Below are 15,009 nucleotides of genomic sequence, written 5' to 3'. Positions count from 1 at the left end.
TCTTTCTGCATGGCAGCTGTAAACCAATACAATAGTGTAATGGTCTACAACAGGGGTGGCTAACACCCTCCAGATTTTGTTGGACTTCAGTTTCCATCAGCTCTAAGAAGCATAGCCCGTGTTCAAGAATGATGGGAGTTTTAGTCCCACAATATCTGGAGGGCCACAGATCCTATGCCCCTAGTCAATAAGATCTTCAATACTGCCAAGTTTCAAGAGCAGTGTAACCTGAATGTAAACATCAGCGCATGGTATGGAAAAAGTACAGGCAAAATTATTTTGCCTCCTTCTTCACTATTGGCAAACTTGATCTTAAGATTGGTTGGCTGTTTCCATTCACAGCTGCCATCGAGATGTGTATGTGTAATAGCTTTCTCCATGGTCAGCTCCCAACTCTGGAATGATATCTTTGGTACAGCTGCACTGGAGTGCAGAAGAAGCTTGGGAGCTTATTGTGTGGCATAGTTCTACTATGGAACGGGCAACTGGTTAGCCACTGTGAAAATCGGATGCTGGACCAGACGGGCCATTGGCCTGATCCAGTAGGCTCTTCTTATGTTCTTCTCTCCCCCTAGAGATATTTCTGTTGGCCTCCTTATTGGCCTTCAAACATTGAAGACGTTTTTGGTTATCTAGGTTTTTGTAGTTTGATAACAGGATGATGTTGACTTCTCAGCAGCAATGTTTGGAACAGTGTTTTAAGGAGCTGTTAAAATTCCCTTTTAATGTTGTGTTTTATATTATGGTTTGTGATATGATGTTTATATGTACCGTATGTTATAAATATAACTATATTTATACTATATTTATATAACTATGTTATAAATATAACTATATTTATAGCTATCCTAAATGAAATAAGTAAAATAATACTCAAACTTGGCAGTCCAAGAGAGAGGGAGTACTTCTTTTTTGACAACAGGGTTGTAGCCAATGTTTGTCCTATTCAGAGTAGACCCATTAGCATTAATGCACCTAAGCTACTCATGCCTATTCATTCCAATGGGTCTACTCTGTGTAGATCTAACATTGGTACAACCCTTAATTTAATTTATGGAGCTCACTGCTACAAGATTCAGTACTCAAACCAATCTGCCCCTTCCCAGTGCTGACAGTCAGCTGGACAGAGAGTTAATCCTTTCTATTGCACTTTGTACATATTCTCTAAAGTTTTCTGAAATCTGACGTGTATGGCAGAAATACCATACAATCCAGATTAGAGTCCGTGTCCTCAGGAACTAGAAAATGCAAGAGGGTGCTTGAATGTTGCAAATCTGGGGCTAAAGGGTTATTGTGTGTGATTTCCAGGTAGGCATTAAAAAAAAGAGCCTTCAGAATTTAAGTAGCTATTACACAATTGAGGCCTCTAATTCTATTCCCTTCTGCTTTCATTGTGTTTTGTCCACTTTAACCACAGATGTTATAAGCGAAGTGCGCTGCCTATTGCATTCCTGCTGCTGCATAATGCGCTCCTAATACAGCATTATGAATAGTTTGCTGATGACGGCAACTTTTCTGTACAAGAAAATCAGACCGCAGGATGAGAGCTAAGATTGAATTATTCTGCTCCAGGACATGAAAGACTGTGATTATATAGCCAGGTTGGTCCTTTCCCCCCTGTAGAACGTTGACCCCCTGCTGATCCCTGACGTTTTCTATTTTTATACTCACTCGGGAGATCATCCTTTTCAACACTTGATGACTAGAGCTTGTTGTCATGGAGCGGGAGAATCCGTTTAATGCGTGGCTCTCTTGGGCTGAGCAGTATGCTTCCAAGAATGCCATTCAGCCATTTCATGTTTTCCGCTCTTTTCATTTGTGTCTCTTATTTTTGAGCCAGGTGGGAAACCAGTCACTTGTATAGTAAATGTTAATTTAGGGTTCGGGAGCCTAATGACACTTCATTTGTTTCTGGACACATAACTCCTCTCAACTCTGACCATTGGCCATGCTGTCCGGGGAGCTGATTGGAGTTGGAGTCATATTGAGGGCCACGGGTCCCCTATCCCTGTGACAAACCACAATTTGCCAGACTGAGATTGTTAGGCCCTATCTGCACTATACAGTCAGACCTCGGGTTACGGACGCTTCAGGTTGTGCGTTTTTGGGTTGCGCACCACGCCAAACCCTAAGTACCAAAATGGGTTACTTCCGGGTTTCGGTGCTTGCGCATGTGCAGAAGCACTAAATCGCTCTTTGCACATGTGCAGAAGCGCTGAATTGCGACCTGCACATGCGCAGATGCGGCGCTGCGGGTTGCAAACATGCCTTCCGCACGGATCACGTTCGCGACCCGAGCATCCCCTGTACATGTAAAGAAGTATTATACCGCTTTAATCGACTGGCATTTTGCAAAGTATTCTGGGAACAGTAGTTTCTTAAGGGTCCTTAGAGTTGTTAAGAGGCCCGCATTCTCCCCACAGAGCTACAATTCCTAGAGTTCTCTGGGAAGAGGGATAGAAAGTTATTCCACTCTGAGAACCATAGCTTTATAAAGGGAATAGAGATCTCCTAGCAATTCTCAGCACCTTTAACAAACTACAGTTCCTAAGATACTTTGGGGGAAACCATGACTGTTTGAAATAGTATGTTACATCCTTAAATGTATCATACAGAAGGGGCCTTAGTCTTAAACAGAGCCACAGTTTCATGAATTAGGTTATGATGTAGAGTACCTCAACTAGTTTGACCTCATCTTTGGTTTGGTTATACCTGAAGGAGCATCTCCACCCCCATCGTTCAGCGCGGACACTGAGGTCCAGCTCTGAGGGTCTTCTGCTGGTTCCCTCCCTGTGAGAAGTGAGGTTACAGGGAAACAAGCAGAGGGCCTTCTCGGTAGTGGCGCCCACCCTGTGGAACACCCTCCCATCAGATGTCAAGCATATAAACAACTACCTGACTTTTAGAAGACATCTGAAGGCAGCTCTGTTTAGGGAAGTTTTAAATGTTTGATGTTTTATCACATTTTTAATATTCTGTTGGGATCCGCCCAGAGTGGCTGGGGAAACCCAGCCAGATGGGCATGGAATAAATAAATAAAATAATAATGATAATGATAATTATTATTATTATAGAAAGAGAGGACAGCAGTTTTCAGAGTGTAGGAAGAATGAATCAGGAAATGAGGGTGTGTTTTTTTAGCTACAACTGTTCTAATGGCTACATCCATACAGCAGAAATAAATCTGGCGTTTTGCTCCTGATTCTAAACTAAGGGTCATAATCGCCTTAGTCACACTCACAAAGTAGACTTATTGAAATGAACGTGCATGACTAACTTGGGTCTACTTCGATAAGAACTTGTTAAGAACCCGAAGTTTCTACCCTACTTTCTTCGGAATCAACACCCAGTCTGGTTCATGAAAACACATTTGTTGCAGTTGTACTGATCACTTATTCCGCATTGTCTGCACAGAGTTCTTTGTTTATTTGAAGGCGTTATAAACCACCAAATATCCAAATAATGCAATAGCAGTGTAGAATAATAAAAATAAAATCATATTAAAAACAATGCTTGGGAAACATCTCGGGGGGGGGGGGAAGACTGACGGAAGAGGAACATTTTCAGCATCTGATGAAATGTATCCAGTCGTTGATGCCTGTCTGACCTCACTGGTCCATACGTTCCACAGGGCAGGTGCCAATGTGCTAAAGTAACTGGTCCAAGCGACAAAAGAATGACTCTCCAGTCATTGGAGGCTAGTACCTATTGGGACTGGTAGGGTGGAAGTCTGGGAGAGCAGAAAATCGCATCTGCGCAGACACAGATACCGGAAAGCATGTTTGCTCAGGCACAGGCGCTGGAAATTGCGGCTGCGCACGCTCACGACCTGGCCCACGGAGGCATCTCTGCTGGAATGAACCAGTCCAGGTGAGGGAAACCTTGCTGACCCCTGGGTTAGAGGCTCTTTCATTGCTGTTCCCACGTTTTACATCGGGTCCTGCCCATCATTGCTATGTGGGGCTCTGGAAGCCTGCTCATGGGGAAGTGGTCCTTGAGCTGAAAAAGGTTTCCCACTCCAGTTTTTGGCCATGAGACCGCTTGGGTATATGACCTCTGTGAGTGAATACAAATGGCACCGTAATGTGCAAATAGAGTAAAAGCCCAAATTGAATCCCCAACCAGTCTGTGCTTTGCAGGCTTCTGGATTTGATTTTAGAGCGAACAGGCCAGCAGGGAAGCAATTCATATACCTAACACATTCCTGCATTATGTTTCTATGGATATTACTTGCAGCAATAATACCTTAATTGGACAATGTACTGTAAATTGGCTCTGAGTCTGTGGGATGTCTTGGGCTATTGTTTCTCGTAGATAATCTGTTTTAAAGCTTAAAAGATTTAAGCTAAATAGATTGATTCCAAATATGTATCTTTAGTTCAGGCTGCTATTAGGACTAGTTGAAGCATCGTAAACAACCCCCTTTGTGCTCAAGATTTGATGAAGGAAAGGCTTTGCTAGAGCAAAGTCGGCTTCTAATCATTTGATAGATTATTTGGCCACGGGGGGAAATCTAGCCAGCATGAAGCACACTAAAGTCCCGCAGATTTCAGCAGGAACGATTGTGTGTGCTTCTGTTTCCCCAGTGAAGTCAATGGGAAATTGAAGGTCTTAACTCTGAGTGGACTGTGGCCCTGCTTGTCTTAAGATGTACAGACAGTGGTCTCTTAAAATGCTACAAGCCAGGAGATGTCGCTGGTCTTAAAAATTAGGGTCTTAAAAGGCAGTTGTTTTCCTCTCTCCTTTAATGCATGCTTCCTGCTTCTGTCTTATATTCTAGACAGAAATTCAGTAGGTTAAGCTTTTGCTCATACAGTGGTACCTCGGGTTAAGAACTTAATTCGTTCTGGAGGTCCGTTCTTAACCTGAAACTGTTCTTAACCTGAAGCACCACTTTAGCTAATGGGGCCTCCTGCTGCCACTGTGCCGCCGCCACACGATTTCTTTTCTCATCCTGAAGCAAAGTTCTTAACCCAATGTACTATTTCTGGGTAAGCGGAGTCTGTAACCTGAAGTGTCTGTAACCTGAAGCATCTGTAACCCGAGGTACCACTGTATGCAAAAGCAGTTATGTCGCCATGATTGTCCTCTTGCTAACTGCATGTTCTGCCGTGCCCCTGCCTACAGACTCTCCAAGTATCCCTATTTTCCAGGGACGCCCCGATTTAGAGAAGCCGTCCTGGTTGCTAATTCGTTGTGTGGCAAATCCCCTCCCCCCATGTGAAATGAAAACATCGGACACATTATTTAAGGTTAATGGGCGTAAAAGGCCACAACTTTATTGATTACAGGAATTAGAAGGTATTGGCCTTAGGCATTGGCTCCTATCGACTACCCGGCATGGAGACTGGGAAGGGTTATCCACCGCCCGTGGGAGTCCTGTTGAAGTACGCCAACTAGGATCCCACGGGTGTCACCGCTCGGGGGTGTGCCGGAGGCCCTTACCTCCCTAGGTTTCGGACAAGGCAACGCCCCCCGGAGTCCTTTACCGAACTACCCTTTTTTCATTGGGGGAAGGTGATGGCGTTTCCTTCCCCCCTTATTTTGCATAACAATTACCCCTGCCAATGCCTAACCGCCAATACCGAGGAAGTTGTGACGTTTGCTACGAGGTAGGCGAAAAAACCAAATGGCTGGAAGTGCGCCAAGTTGGAAAAATTCCTACCAGGCCCCTTGCGGCGACCAACCGGAGTCCATAGCAAGGTCAGACCTAGCTAAGCCTAAAGGGTGGGTGGGATGGGAAAACCGGCCTGCTGGAATGGGGCAAAGAGGGTGGTCCCCGGGCGTGCTTGGCCTTAAATGGGCTAGGCCACGCCTCCCCAGCCCGCCAATTGGGGGGCAGGGTCGTGGGCACGCCCGGGGATTCCCTCGTTCTCGCAGTGGCTAAAGGCCAGCCCCCTGGGAGTGGGAGGGGGTGGGCCCGCAACCCCACCTCCTCCCAAGCTCGGAAGTGGCTATCCCAAAATGTCCTGTTTTGCCTTAGGACACCCCTATTTTCTTTGGAGAAATGTTGGAGGGTATGGTAGGATGTCCCTATTTTCACTGGAGGATATGGAGTTATCCGACCCGAGAGCCATCTGATGAAGGCAATCCTGTATAGGGAAGTGTTTTTTTATGTTTAATGTTTTATTATGTTGGAAGCTGCCCAGAGAGGCTAGTCCAGGCTTCCTCAACCTCGGCCCTCCAGATGTTTATGGCCTACAACTCCCATGATCCCTAGCTAGCAGGATCAGTGGTCAGGGATGGTGGAAATTGTAGTCTCAAAACATCTGCAGGGCCGAGGGTGAGGAAGCCTGGGCTAGGGAAACCCGGTAAGATGTGTGGGGTATAAATAGCAAAATTATCATTATGAAACGGGATGCCCCTATTTTCATTGGATAAATGTTGGAAGGTATGCACCTGTGGCAGCTGTTTTGTGACTGACGCCCCCAGCACTCCCTCAAACAGCTAAATGTGCCTCTAGTTCATGAAGAAGAAGAAGAAGAAGAAGAAGAAGAAGAAGAAGAAGAAGAGGAGGAGGAGGAGGAGGAGGAGTTTGGATTTGATATCCCACCTTTCACTCCCTTTAAGGAGTCTCAAAGCGGCTAACATTCTCCTTTCCCTTCCTCCCCCACAACAAACACTCTGTGAGGTGAGTGGGGCTGAGAGACTTCAGAGAAGTGTGACTAGCCCAAGGTCACCCAGCAGCTGCATGTGGAGGAGCGGAGACGCGAACCCGGTTCCCCAGATTACGAGACTACCGCTCTTAACCACTACACCACACTGGCAACCCCTGTAGCTGCATGCATCATAGAACCTGTCATGATTTGGGGGCTGTCCTGGATGACCTCCACAGCCCCCACAACCCTGACATTCTGTGAGAGAGGAGGAGCTTTGAATCTAAGGCTCCTGCGGATACACCATGGCATCCGGTGTGAGATTTGAAGTCACTGTGACAGTGTTCCCTCTCTGTCTCTTGAACACAGTTTATTGTTCTGACAGTGATATCGAAGTACGGTGGTACCTTTGTTCTCAAACTTAATCCGTTCCGGAAGTCCGTTCCAAAACCAAAGTGTTCCAAACCAAGGCACGCTTTCCCATAGAAAGTAATGCAAAACGGATTAATCTGTTCCAGACTTTTAAAAGCAACCCCTTAAACAGCAGTTTAACATGAATTTTACTATCTAATGAGACCATTGATTTATAAAATGAAAGCAATAAACAACGTACTGTACTATAAACTAAATAAAACAGTAATGTAGATGATAAAAATAAAAATTAATTAATTTTTTTACCTGAACTGATGATAGTCATTGTTTGGATGGGGGACTTTTATCCATTTCTGCAGTCACACAACAATCAATCAATCAATCAATCAATCAATCAGTAGCTGAACTGGGTTCCACGCAGTCGCAAAACAAATTAACTGAAAAGGCCTCAAAAACAAAAATGCAAAATAAACAACAAAAACAAAAGCTTCCAGAACTTAATCTGTTCTGGATGTCTGTTTGACTTCCAAAATGTTCGAAAACCAAGGCACAGCTTTTGATTGGTGCAGGTGCCCTGGAAACAATAGCCGACCGCTGCATCAGATGTTCGGCTTCCGAAAAACGTTCGAAAACCAGAACACTTACTTCCAGGTTTTCGGTGTTTGAGTACCAAGGCGTTTGAGAACCAAGGTACCACTGTAGAGTCTCTCGCTGGTAATATCGGCCTCTAAGAACCCCAAATGCCCATCTTACGGCCACCAGATTTATTAAAACATGGAGGGGGAGGTAGCTCTAAAGGGAAATCTCTCTCTCCTTCAAACCTCTCTTAACGACAGCTGGTCTGCTGAGAAGTTTATTTTATTGTAATTTACTGTCAGCAGTTGGCGAAAAGGTAGAGAAGCATGCATATGTGGTGGATGGATATTTTCTTGGAATGCAGAAATTGGGGAAATCCAATGTGCGGAAAGGCCATGGCAAATAATACTAGATTTTTTAAATAAAAAACGTTTTTTGGTACAGGAGGCACTGTAATGAAATACAACTTCAGTGGATTAGGCAAGTGCCACCAGTAATTTTATACATGTAGCTTTCAACTTTAATAAGGTGTTGCAAAACCTATGAAAACACAAGTAAGTAAAAACACATTTCCCCCCTCAGCCAGCCAGCCTCTGTTCTCTCTGTTTCTCTCTGTTACAATGTGGTGCTTTGTACTGTAAAGAGAGAGGAGTGGGAGCAGGAGTTGTTAAATCCAATTTGAAAAACTGGTAATTGTCCAATCTCCCCCCTCCCCACCCCAAATAATATATTTATATCACCAATGTATAAAAAGTCCTGTATTGCTTTAGACCACTCTTGACAAATAAGCCGGTTTGTGTTTTGTCATGGATGCAATCAGCTTCGAGAGAATCCGTCTCCAAAATAGATGGGGGATGTTTTTTGGCCATTAAAATCACATCAAGCGAATTCAGGAAACTGGCCCATAATTATTTCCTGTTAAAGTATTAACATGGGAGGTGGCTGCAGAATTTAGAATTTGAGGATTGAGAAAATGATTTAGAGCTTAAGGCTTTCTAGATAATCTACCCGCTGTCAGGAAAATTGGTGAGTTGTTTGGGGAGAGGGATGGAATTAGAAATTTATTTTTTTATCCTAGCATCATGCAAGTATGAAATGATATTTGATGTCGTCTCGTGTCATGGGCAGATCTCCCTTCCCCAGCCTTGCTTCTTGAGAATTCTTTTTAACTAGAGAAATTGTGAGAAGAAGGTTGCTGATGTTCTGCTTAGTCTCATAGTCATCTAGTTGGTCACTGCGAGAACAGATTGTTGGACGTTTGGTCTAACACAACAGGGGTCTTATGAGACATCAGGGGTTGACGCTCTGGCCATTTAAACACAAGGCACATGCTGACCCATGAGTATTCTCCATATACATGGAGTATACCAGACCCTCCAAGTGTCCCTATTTTTCAGGGACAGTCCTGGATTTACAGAAGCCGTCCTGGTTTCTGATTTGATCCCAGAATGTCCCACTTTTCCTTAGTGTGTCCCTTTTTTCATCAGAAGATTGTTGGTTATGCAACCCCTGAGCCAAGGAGATAAGTATACAACCTTTAGAAGACACCGGAAGGCAACCGTGTGTAGGCAAGTCTTTTTTTTTTTATTAAGTTCAATGTTTTTATATATGTTGAAAACTGCCCAGAATGGCTGGGGCAACCCAGTCAGATGGGCGGGCTATAAATAATAAAATTGTTATTGTTGTTGTTGAATAGGACATCCCTATTTTCATCAGAGAAATCGTACACACAAAGCAAAAAAAGCTATTTGTGAGGCCACCACATGTGACAATTTGCCTTCTGTTTCCTCAACAGTATTTAGAAGAGTATTTTATGGATAGTATAGGTTTTGGCGGGGACGCGGGTGCCGCTGTGGTCTAAACCACTGAGCCTAGGGCTTGCTGATCAGAAGGTCGGCGGTTTGAATCCCTACGATGGGGTGAGCTCCCGTTGCTCGGTCCCAGCTCCAGCCCACCTAGCAGTTCAAAAGCACGTCAAAGTGCAAGTAGATAAATAGGTACCGCTCTGGTGGGAAGGTAAGCGGCATTCCCGTGAGCTGCTCTGGTTTGCCAGAAGCGGCTTAGTCATGCTGGCCACACGACCCAGAAGTTTTCTGTGGACAAACACCAGCTCCCTCGGCCTACAGAGCGACATGAGCGCTGCAACCCCAGAGTCGTCCACGACTGGACCTAATGGTCAGAGGTCCCTTTACCCTTTTCCTTTATAATGTCTGGAACTGAAAAGAGCCTGTGTGGACACAATGCCGAGAAATGCTGGTTCCTGGAGTACTAGTCCCCTGTGGTGGAGCTGTGGTCTACATGAAACAAAAAGGGTGTAGTCTCACACCCATCGCAGCTTGGACCAGGATGCCTGAAAGACAATCTCACCCTTTATATACTCAACCCATCACTGTGCTCTGCAAGCGAGGGCCTCCTGAAGATACCATCTGATCAGGAAGTCCCTTTCCTCCCAAGGACAGGCATCAGGTCTATAATACCCCTATCTTGTGGGATTCCCTCCCCTTGAACATTGTTGTTGTTGTTTAGTCGTTTAGCTGTGTCCGACTCTTCGTGACCCCATGGATCAGAGCACGCCAGGCACTCCTGTCTTCCACTGCCTCCCGCAGTTTGGTCAGACTCATGCTGGTAGCTTCGAGAACACTGTCAAACCATCTTGTCCTCTGTCGTCCCCTTCTCCTTGTGCCCTCTGTCTTTCCCAACATCAGGGTCTTTTCCAGGGAGTCTTCTCTTCTCATGAGGTGGCCAAAGTATTGGAGCCTCAGCTTCAGGATCTGTCCTTCCAGTGAGCACTCAGGGCTGATTTCCTTAAGAATGGAGAGGTTTGTTCTTCTTGCAGTCCATGGGACTTTCAAGAGTCTCCTCCAGCACCATAATTCAAAAGCATCCATTCTTCGGCGATCAGCCTTCTTTATGGTCCAGCTCTCACTTCCATACATCACTACTGGGAAAACCATAGCTTTAACTATTCCCTTCCCTTGAACATCATACTTGTGCTATCTCTGCTGTCTTTTTGTGTCACCCATTGAAGACCTTCCTTTTCCAACGATCTTTTTTCTTCAAGTCAAGGTCTTTCCTAGTCTCCATCTGTATTGGAATTGTTTTTCCGATGTATTTATTTTATTATCCTTTGTCGTTTGCCCACCCACCCTTCCTGGGCTCCTTTGGGAGGAAGGGTGGGATAGAAATGTAATAATAATGATAATCACATGTGACAATTTGCCTGCTGTTTCCTATGCTGCTTTCTATTTGTTCCGTATAACAAGGCCCCTGCAAAGTGTGATGTGTGATACCTTGGCATGCTCCTAAATAGAAAGTGAGCTGGAATGCAGGCCATGGTCTCCTTAAGCTTCTGAGAAATAGTATTAGGAACCACCCAGCAAGCCAGAAGTCATTCCTTCTCTCTCCTGCCAGAATTCATTTCTTCTCTCCTTATTTTGGAGATAATTTCCTTAATCCCTCTCAAAAATTATATTTCATTTCCACTGTGCCATTTATGAGAACCTTGCATTGTAATAATCAGTGGCGTGTGATCCCATGTCCGCAGTTTGTTGGGAGATTAGTTTCCTTTTCCCTTTCTTTTTAAAGATATATTACTTTTAGGTTTGTTGCAAGGCACTTTATAGCTTTATAAAGCCCTTAAAATGTTTTTAAACACTACTCCAAGCTTACAGGGCTAGTTTTAGAATTGCAATTACAAGCTTCCTTATCCCCAAGCAAATTCCCACTGTGATGGTGTATGTAAACTGTTTTAGACATTTTAATGCTCCTAAGCAATAAATCTGAAAAAAGGGGAAAGCAAGCACCTCGGTTTGTATAAATGAAAAACATCGTGTCCTAATTTATGCGGCATATAAAACTCTGTGAAGTCGCTTTGTATCTTTTTGTGGAGAAGTTTATATATATATATATTAATTGTTTCAAGCTGTTAATTTGTTTCCCCACTTGGATGTTGCTTTCTGGTTAACAGGGACTGTGCAGAAATTGTTGCTGGGAGGAGAGGATTATTGTTTATCATTTGCATAGTTCCAAGTTGGAAAGGAGGAGAATTTTGCTCAGTGTATGTTTCAGAGTGAACAGACCCCATCTGCAGTTCCCAGGCTTACATGCAGATTGGGACACGGTTACCCATCAGATTGCATCCTTCTCCAAATTTTGCAATGCAGACAGAAATGTGTGTTTTGTGGGAACATGAGTACAAAATGAATTTAAATGCAAATTTTTGTGCATTATTATTATTATTATTATTATTATTAAAATGAAAGCACAATAAACAGGCCAAAATGGAAGCAGCGAGGGGCAGAAGGGGGGGGGCAAAGATCAAAATGTGGCCCTATTTTCATCTGAGGAATGTTGGAGAGTATGGCATCACTGCCTCCGACAATAGAGGCAGAACACGGGCATCACAGCTTGTAGGATCTCTCCGTGCTTCTGAGATTAAGGCCTCAGCCACACCATACCTTTAAAGCAGTATTGTGCCATTTTGAACAATTATGGCTTCCCCCAAAGAATCCTGGGAAACTAGTTTTTTAAAAAGTTTTTAAAAATATTTTTTCATTATTACAATTTCCAACACCACATGCACATTGAAATCAACAATGCCCTCATTCATATCTTACTTTATAATAAAACAATCATTTACGACTTCCCTTCTTTGCCTTCCCTGGTTCCTTTGATTTCCCCATCATTCCTGCATATTCTTATATATCCAAATAAGTTCTCCTTTCCTTTTATTGTTCCTTTAGTTTATATTATACTGTTGAATTTACCTTAATCCTGCTAACGTTTTCACATTTTTACAATTATTTTTCAAATAGTCCACAAAGTTTTTCCATTCATCTTTTTATATTTGATCCTCTTGTTGTTGTTGTTTTTAAAATATCTCATTATATATCATTTCCCATTACTCTTTAACTATTGTGCATGCTCACCACATATGGAAGAATGTTCCTTCTGCTTCTTCACATTTCCAAAATACATCAGATTCCAATTTGTACATCTTAGGGATATCTAGTTTGTTAAGGGTGCTGAAAGTTACTAGAAAGTCCCTAATCCCCTCACAAAGCTGCAATTCCCAGAGTGGCTTAACAAGCAATCCCTCTTCACAGGGAACTCCTTGACCTCCCCATCTATGCTTCTTATTTTTCCTATCCAGCCCTGCCTAGGTCCATTGCTCATCCATTTCACAAGAACTGTAAGTCTCTTGGGTAAGGCTTCCATATGTTTGGATTTCCTCTGACATTGCCAGGATTTCAAAGGCCGAATTGACATCCGGGGGAGGCAAAAGACAAGTCAATTGAAAAATTGTGGCCCAACAATTTTGGGGTCTCTTTTTTCCAACCCTACTCTTGGGATCGTTTTCCATTCTAACCTGTGTTTGTCACACACGACGTTGTTTCTGTTCCACTGCAGTTCGTCTTCCACCAGAAATGGCATTATCCATCTTGCTGTCTGCTGTGACAAAATGACGTAACTTATGCATTTTGTTATATGAATTACATAAATTACACTATCACTGCATTATTTCACCCTATTTGTTTCAGTGGAAAGGAAGCACAATGCTAATGGGATGGGGTGGAGGAGATAATGGTTTGCCAACTTAATGCAACAATAACAGAAATACCGCTTGCATTTGCTAGATTGATTTCCTGTTACAGACATAGGATGAATGCACGTATGTTGGCCATTTCCACTCCTGTTTCTGCTTTTCTCAGAATTCGTCAACATCCCTACTTGAAACACAGCCCTGTGCCCTCCAGTTTTACTGTGCCATTCATCTAGATCAGGGAACAGTTTCCGACACAAGGGCAATATTTCCTTGTAGGCAACCTTCTGAGGGCCATGTGCCAATGGTAGTTGTGGCAAAAGTGAGTCCCACACCCCATTTTCCATCCAGGCAGACTAGAGGTATTATCACAGATCAAGGATCCATTCCAACCAGGTAAAAGCGTGATCACTGCAGATGGTGACAGCAGTCACGAAATTAAAAGATGCCTGCTTCTTGGGAGAAAAGCGATGACAAACCTAGACAGCATCTTAAAAAGCAGAGACATCACCTTGCTGACAAAGGTCCGTATAGTTAAAGCTATGGTTTTCCTAGTAGTGATGTATGGAAGTGAGAGCTGGACCATAAAGAAGGCTGATTGCCGAAGAATTGATGCTTTTGAATTATGGTGCTGGAGGAGACTCTTGAGAGTCCCATGGACTGCAAGAAGATCAAACCTCTCCATTCTTAAGGAAATCAGCCGTGAAGGCTGACTGGAAGGACAGATCGTGAAGCTGAGGCTCCAATACTTTGGCCACCTCATGAAAAGAGAAGAATCCCTGGAAAAGACCCTGATGTTAGGAAAGATGGAGAGCACAAGGAGAAGGGGATGACAGAGGACGAGATGGTTGGACAGTGTTCTCGAAGCTACCAACATGAGTTTGACCAAACTGCGGGAGGCAGTGGAAGACAGGAGTGCCTGGCGTGTTCTGGTCCATGGGGTCACGAAGAGTCGGACATGACTAAACAACTAAACAACAACAACAAAGGTGTGAGAAGATTGTGTGTCGCACAAAGCCAGTGAGAGATGTGGCCTAGAGAGGGGTGTGGCCCTCAAGGGCCTGATAGAAGAGGCCTAGAGAGCCATATTTGGCCCTCGGCCCTCGTGTTCCCTACCACTGGCATATTACATTTAAAAAGTGGGTTGTATTTCATTAGCAACCCCCCATTTATTCTTCTGCAGACAACGAAAAAGCAGGGATGGGGAGGGGGAAACCTGATGGTACAACATATTAACAAGTTCCATTTCACCGTCTTCTCTCCCCCCCCCATTTGTTTTGTTACATCTTTTTGCCAGTGTGATTTCATTTGTGCAGAAAAGTGCCCCGGAAAGGTCTTTTAATGCATTTGTGGAGAAATTGGTTTCCTTATATCTTAGTGACAGATCCAGCATCTCTAACTGCGGCAATTAATTTAGCAGCATAAAAAATTAAGTGGCGTGTTTTGTCAGCTGAGCAGTTTCCCCCGTTCGTGAGCTTCGTTCGTGGGCTGGTCTTGAAAGGCATTTTGTTTGCTGGGGCATTTAGAAACGTTTTTAAAAATAGCATTTCAAATGCACTTTTGAAATGTGTTTGTGAGGCGAAAAGGGTACTTCTGGCAAATGTTTAGTGCAAAGTGAATGCAAAAGCTATTTGGAGCTAAGCGAAGGGGCGATAAATCCAAGCCGCTTGACAAGGGGGAGAGCAAGACTTAATAAAACTGTATTGTTGGGTTATTTTTCCATGTAAGAATCTGAGCTGTCGTTTAATGATGGGATGGGTAAGAGAATCGGGAACGGAAGAAAAACTGATGGGAGTAAATCTTAATTTAATTAACCTGACGTGTTTATTTTACTCTAGGAATCTCTCTGTGCTTCACTGTCTCCGGGTAACAAACGTGATTGGCATTTATTACATCTTTTTGCTCCTTAAGAGACACTCGGCT

At 43.7% G+C, this 15,009-nt stretch overlaps 1 protein-coding gene across 3 annotated transcripts in view; it reads left to right on the top strand.

The window, feature by feature from the left end:
- PKNOX2 (PBX/knotted 1 homeobox 2) overlaps positions 1 to 15,009 on the top strand; it is a 416,847-nt gene that overhangs the window by 28,882 nt on the left and 372,956 nt on the right. The window contains exon 1 of one of the 3 annotated variants that reach the window (XM_083480589.1): positions 1,423 to 1,601. The exons of the other annotated variants lie outside the window; for them this stretch is intronic. The gene's annotated coding sequence lies outside the window, so the exon portion shown is untranslated. Of the gene's footprint in view, positions 1 to 1,422; positions 1,602 to 15,009 lie in introns of those variants that run through there. 3 annotated transcript variants of the gene reach the window in all.

This window comes from Podarcis liolepis (assembly GCF_965112155.1).
Source record: "Podarcis liolepis genome assembly, chromosome: 16".
NCBI classification, from domain to species: Eukaryota; Metazoa; Chordata; class Lepidosauria; order Squamata; family Lacertidae; genus Podarcis; species Podarcis liolepis.
The sequence above is the reverse complement of the archived record's forward strand: the minus strand, read 5'-3'. Positions and strand labels throughout refer to the sequence as shown.